The 6,665-nt window shown below is 40.0% G+C and overlaps 1 non-coding gene across 1 annotated transcript; it reads right to left on the bottom strand.

The window, feature by feature from the left end:
• Positions 1 to 1,468: 1,468 nt before the first annotated feature.
• On the bottom strand, positions 1,469 to 1,576 carry LOC112086969. The gene has a single exon (XR_002899818.1). It is a non-coding gene; the product is annotated as a small nucleolar RNA R71 (small nucleolar RNA).
• Positions 1,577 to 6,665: the final 5,089 nt, after the last annotated feature.

Genomic DNA, 6,665 nt, shown 5'->3' with positions numbered 1-6,665 from the left:
AGAGAAAGAGGGAGAGGAGAGAAAGATAGGGAGGACAGATTGAATTGAGAGAGAGAGAGGGAGTTAAAGTTTTCAGGTACATGTATTTAATTGATATAAAAGACTAAGGTAAACCAGAAAAATATGCAGTCTCAGTGAACGAAGAAGATGAAGTCGCAGTGAACGAAGAAGATGAAGGCGATGAAGAAGAAAAAAAGTAGAAAGAGGAAGATGATGAGGAGAAGATGACTTGTCTCTGACTTACTGAGTAATGATTTGGTCAAAGCAGTGGTAGAGATGGAGATGGAATCAGAGATCAATAGAGAGAGAGATGGAGGCCAGCTTGGAGAAAGAGAGAAGGTGAGGGAAAGAGAGAGAGGGAGAGGGAAAAAATAAGAGAGATAGGGAGGATTGAGAGGGAGGGAGAAAGATAGGAAGAGAAATATGGAGAGGGAGAGACAACAAGAGACAAGGAGGGATGGAGAAAGAGGTAGAGAAAATGAGAAAGAAGGATGGGAAGAGGGAGATAGGAAACGAGAAGGAGCAAATGAGGGACAAAGATAAAGGGAGTGAGAGAGAGAGAAAGCAAGAGTAAGAGAAATAGGGTGAAACACTTCATACTTTAGCTTTCTAGTTTAGATTTAGTGACAACCAAAACCCAAAACCAAAACCCAAACTGTTTAGTTCTAATCTGATTTAAGCGTAGCCGCGAATTCATACTGAAACAACTAAGTCTTTGTGGATCGATACCCTAAGTACTATAGCGCACATCTGTGCACTTGCAGACATTTAGGGGTTATAAATTTAAAACCTGAAGCTTAGTAAAACGAAAACAACAAACCCCGCTTTTGCTCGCATCAAGTTTTTGGCGCCGTTGCCGGGGACTTTGATTTGTTTCGTTGCGAATCCCAGCTTAAATCTATTAGAACACTTGTTTACTTTTACTTTTTCTTTTGAATTTTTCAGGTTTCTCTGCAATGAGAGACCGGGAACATGTTCCCGGAACTCTTGGTGATCCACCAAATCGTGTGGATGGTGATCCAAGCGATGATGACCTGACTGATGACGAGATTGAAGAACCGATTTATGATGACAATGAGCTAATCGGATCCGTCAAACACAAAGATGATGATGAACTGATTGGAAGTTTCGATTCAGTCGAAAATTTCATGGGAGATCGAAGAGCTATTCAACCAGCCTTACCAGAGGATGGCAAAACCGAAATTAAGGTACCCCATATCCATTTAGTTCAACAAAATCAATTCTCTGGCTATTCATTCGAAAACCCGATAAACCATATCGAGACTTTCGAAGAATTATGTGCAACCATTACAGCAAATGGGGATTACCACAAGTGTAGTCTTTTCCCATTCTCTCTTAGAGATAATGCCAGCAAATGGCTAAAATCTTTGCCACCTGCTTCACTAAAAACGTGGGCAGCGTGTAGAACTGCTTTCCAAAATCGTTTTTACACTAGAAATCGTTCAAATATCTTAAGAAAGAAGATAAGAACTTATAAACAAAAAGAAGATGAAGATCTTTTAGATACTTGAGAAAGATTTAGGGAATACCAAAGAGATTGTCCACACCATGGATATACCGAGGAATACCTGCTGGGTATCTTCTATCGCGGTATAACTCCAGAGTTACGACACTCTTTCGACATAGCAAGTAATGGAGATTTCACAACTAGATCTGTAGAAGATGCTCACTTTTTCATTAAAAATTTAGGAAACAGCATCCGAAATCAAGTAACCTTTGGTAATTCTGCACTTCCTGAGAAGAAAAAAGAAATTTCGGAAGTTATAAAGTGTCTATGTCACATAATGAGTCATCTTGGATTGCAACAACCAAATAGGCTACACAATACGTGTAACTTTGATGGCTGGGACAACCCAATGGATTCTTATGGTCAAGGGATGGTTAACACTGCAGAAGTCTATCAAATTCAATATTTTCCATTCACCGCGGGTCCATTCATCCGGACCGCGGCCAAGACATGTTTCACCGCAGTCACGAGCCTTCTGACCGCGGGAAACTGTCTTCCAAGCTTAACTGGAAACCACCTTCCGAACCAATCTTGGCTATTCAATCTAATCATGTTCCCTATCCTAGTTTTCCCTCTTCTGAAGCTGAAAACCTAAACAAAAAGAATTCAGAGCTTGAAAAATCTAGGTCTCAAGAGATTAGTGATCTTAGATCTGAACTAAAAATGATGCAAGAGGATTTCGATGCAAAATTTTCCACCCTCCTTAGAATGATGGTCAAAACCAATTCTAAAAACTTAGATAAACCTGAGGAGGAACCAAGTGAAAATTCTTTCGAAAGCTCAAGTGAAGCAGATCCCTTTGATCATGTGAAAGCTATCACACTTAGGAGTGGATTAGCTTACAAAGAGCCTGAATTTCCTAAAGATCCCGAAGATGAGGAAAAGGGTAAGGAAAAGGAGAAAGAAAAAGAAAGAATCACGAATGAAGATGTTGAAAAAGTAGTGGTAGAAGAAAAAGATGGAGAAGAAGTAAGAGAAGATTCATCCCGGGAAATCCTTGGAGAAGACCCGATTCCACCTCCACCAACTCGTGTCTATAAACCTAAACCTCCATATCCTAGAGCCTTAAGAGCTCCTAAGAAAGAGAAAGAAAAAGCTAAGCTGAAAGAGTTAATCGATCAATTAAATGTGAGATTAACTTTCGTAGAAGCTTGTGCTATGATTCCTGCTTTAAGAAAATACATGAAGGGTATTCTAACAAATTCTTGAAGAAGGCGTTATGATGATAACCCATGAATGTAGTTCTATATCCTGCAAAGCCCAATCCCTGAAAAGAAAAACGATCTTGGAAGCTTTGTACTTTCATGCACCATCAATGATGTCGCTTTTGAGCGTGCTCTCTGTGATTTAGGATCGAGCATAAACATGATGCCTCTTTCAGTAGCAAAACGTTTAGAACATCACACTTTCAAGCCCACTAAAATTTCTTTAGTACTAGCTGATCGTTCTGTTAGACAACCTGTAGGTATCCTAATTGATGTTCCTGTAGAAATCGAAAAATGTTCCATACCTACTGATTTCGTAGTTCTAGAACTAGAAAAAGAACCTAAGAATCCACTTATTCTTGGACGAACATTCCTATCTACAGCCGGAGCCATAATCAATGTTCCTGAAGGAAAAATTGACCTTCATCTAGCTGGCCTAGTTATGCAGTTTGACATGAACAAAAGTTTCGATAAACCAACTTTGGATGGCAAAATTTGTTGGGTTGATGAGTTAGACAGAATTATTGAGGAAGTCTATGAAGATCTGCTTCTAGACGACCCTTCAAGTGTGACGCTTTCACCCGCAAAAGACGAACGCAATTTCCTTGAAGAAATTTCGAGTGAGTGCGCACGTATGCTTGATAAATCCGAAACTTATAGGAAACCTCTACACTATCTAGATCTTAAGGACCAAACAAACATTCTTACACCTCCTAAAGACACTGCTGCAGCAATTAATGATCCTTGGAGCGAGCTTAAAGCCCCTAAAGTCGAGCTTAAACCTCTTCCAGTCGGACTTAAGTACGCCTTCCTTGGACCAAATTCTACTTATCCTGTCAAAATAAACTCTGGTTTGACGGAAGAAGAAACCACAATGCTGTTGACTGAGCTGAGAAAGCATAGAAAAGCCTTAGGATATTCACTTGATTACATACCTGGAATCTCCCCAGATCTTTGTATGCACAAGATAAATCTAGAGGATAATGCTAAAAACTCAATCGAAAGTCAAAGAAGACTGAACCCTAATCTCATGGATGTTGTCAAGAAGGAGATTATGAAGCTTTTAGAAGCTAGAATAATCTTTCCTATCTCAGATAGCACTTGGGTTAACCCAGTTCATGTTGTTCCGAAGAAAGGAGGAGTCACTGTCATTAAAAATGATAAAGATGAAATGATCGCTACAAGAACAGTAACTGGACATCTTATGTGTATCGATTACCGGAAACTGAACGCAGCAACTAGGAAAGATCATTTTCCACTTCCCTTCATAGATCAAATGCTAGAAAGATTAGCTAATCACCCCTACTATTGCTTCCTTGATGGATACTCCGGATTTTTCCAAATTCCTATTCGACCGGAGGATCAAGAAAAAATGACATTCACTTGTCCATATGGCACGTTCGCTTACCGACATATGCCTTTTGGATTGTGTAATGCACCTGCTACCTTCCAGCGGTGCATGATGTCAATCTTCACAGACTTTATTGAAGATTTCATGGAAGTATTCATGGATGATTTCTCTGTCTATGGAACTTCTTTTGAAAAATGCTTAGGCAACCTTGGTAAAGTTCTGCAAAGATGTGAAGATAAGCACTTAGTATTAAATTGGGAAAAATGTCACTTCATGGTACAAGACGGAATCGTGCTTGGGCATAGAATTTCGAGAAAAGGTATTGAAGTTGACAAAGCCAAAATCGAAGTCATGACAAGCCTACAACCACCCACAAACGTAAAAGGCATCCGTAGTTTCTTAGGACACGCAGGATTCTATAGGCGATTCATAAAAGATTTTTCTCAAATAGCTAGACCTCTTACGCGTTTGCTTTGCAAGGAAACGAACTTTGAGTTCGATGATGAGTGCTTAGCCGTGTTTCATAAGATCAAACAAGCCCTTGTTTCCGCTCCTGCCGTGCAAGCACCTGATTGGGAACTCCCATTCGAAATCATGTGCGATGCAAGTGACTATGCAGTCGGAGCAGTGCTTGGCCAACGAAAAGATAAGAAACTGCACGTAATCTACTACGCAAGCAGAACTCTAGACGAAGCTCAATGCAATTATGCTACAGCAGAAAAAGAACTCTTAGCTGTCGTATTTGCTTTTGAGAAATTTCGTTCTTATCTCGTAGGATCTAAGGTCATAGTTCATACTGATTATGCTGCAATCAAGTATTTAATGTCTAAGAAAGACGCTAAACCTCCGTTGATAAGATGGATCCTCCTACTGCAAGAATTCGATATCGAAATTCGAGATCGGAAAGGAGCAGATAATGGAGCTGCAGACCATCTTTCACGAATTCGAGTTGAAGAAAGATTGCCTTTAAATGACAGTTTGCCTGAAGAAAAGATATATGCAATAGATACTACCCCCACCAATGCTAATACCGCACCACCACGTCGACTCATGCGACGAGCAGATACTTTCAACACCCCATGGTTTAGGCACATAGCAAATTACTTAGCAGCTGATGTAGAGCCCCCGCAATTTTTCGGGTATAGGAAGAAAAAGTTTCTGAAAGAAGTAAGACATTATTTTTGGGATGAACCCTATCTCTATAAAAGATGTGCTGATGGGTTATTCCGAAGATGCGTGGCTGAAGAAGAGATAGAAGGAATTTTATTCGGATGTCATAGCTCGTCTTACGCAGGACATTTCGCAATCTTCAAAACCTCTTCAAAAATCTTACAAGCTGGTTTCTGGTGGCCTACTTTGTTCAAAGATACTCAAGCTTATATATCGCGATGCGATAAATGCCAAAGGATGGGCAACATAAGCAAAAGGAATGAGATGCCTCAAAATTTGATTCTCGAAGTCAAAATTTTTGATGTCTGGGGAATAGAATTTATGGGACCCTTTCCTACTTCTTTTGGAAACCAATACATCTTAGTAGTAGTAGACTACGTCTCTAAGTGGGTAGAAGCAGTCGCTAGTCCCACCAATGATGCGAAAGTTGTCATGAAGCTGTTTAAATCTGTGATATTCCCACGTTTTGGAGTTCCTAGAATTGTGATAAGGGACGGAGGATCGCACTTCATCAACAGAGTTTTCGAGAATCTTCTTTGAAAGAATGGAGTTATGCATTAAGTTGCTTCTCCATACCATCCCCAAACCAGCGGTCAAGTAGAAATCTCAAACAGAGAAATCAAGTCTATTTTGCAGAAAACAACTGCAGTTCATCGCAAAGATTGGTCTACAAAGCTTGACGATGCATTATGGGCATTTCAAACAGCTTTCAAGACACCATTAGGAACAACACCATTCAACCTAGTTTATGGAAAAGCATGTCACCTTCCAGTAAAACTCGAGTATAAGGCGTAATGGGCTATCAAGGAGATGAACATGAATCTGAAAACAGCTGGAGAAAGAAGACTACTTCAACTGCACGAGTTAGAAGAAATCCGACACAATGCTTATGAAAACTCGAAGATCTACAAGGAGAAGACTAAAGCATATCATGATAAAAAGATTCTTCATAGAACCTTTGCTCCTAACGTAAGGTACTTCTTTTCTCGTCTTAAGCTTTTTCCAGGAAAATTACGTTCAAGATGGTCAGGACCCTTCACGATAAAGGAAGTCAAGCCATACGGAGCCATAGTCCTGTGGGACAGAACCGGAAACTCTTTTACAGTGAATGGACAGCGTGTAAAGCCATATCTGGCTGAAGAAAGAGAAGATGAAAGAGAAGTGATATTTTTGATTGATCCATCATCGGCCAATGATGAGATCAAGGAGTGTCACGACCCCGGTTAATCCTAATCGAGCAACAATGTCAAGCTAATGACTTGAAACAAGTGCTTAGTGGGAGGCAACCCACTTGGTATTTTATTTATTTCCCTTTGACCTTTATTTTCTATTTCCATTGCTTTGTTTCTGTTTCATTTAATTTCAGGTTTTCAACGGCTCGGACGGAATCGTCATCATATCAACACTCTCC

This window comes from Eutrema salsugineum, unplaced genomic scaffold (genome assembly GCF_000478725.1).
Source record: "Eutrema salsugineum unplaced genomic scaffold, Eutsalg1_0 scaffold_2, whole genome shotgun sequence".
Taxonomy (NCBI): Eukaryota; Viridiplantae; Streptophyta; class Magnoliopsida; order Brassicales; family Brassicaceae; genus Eutrema; species Eutrema salsugineum.
This window is presented reverse-complemented; position numbering and strand designations above follow the sequence as displayed.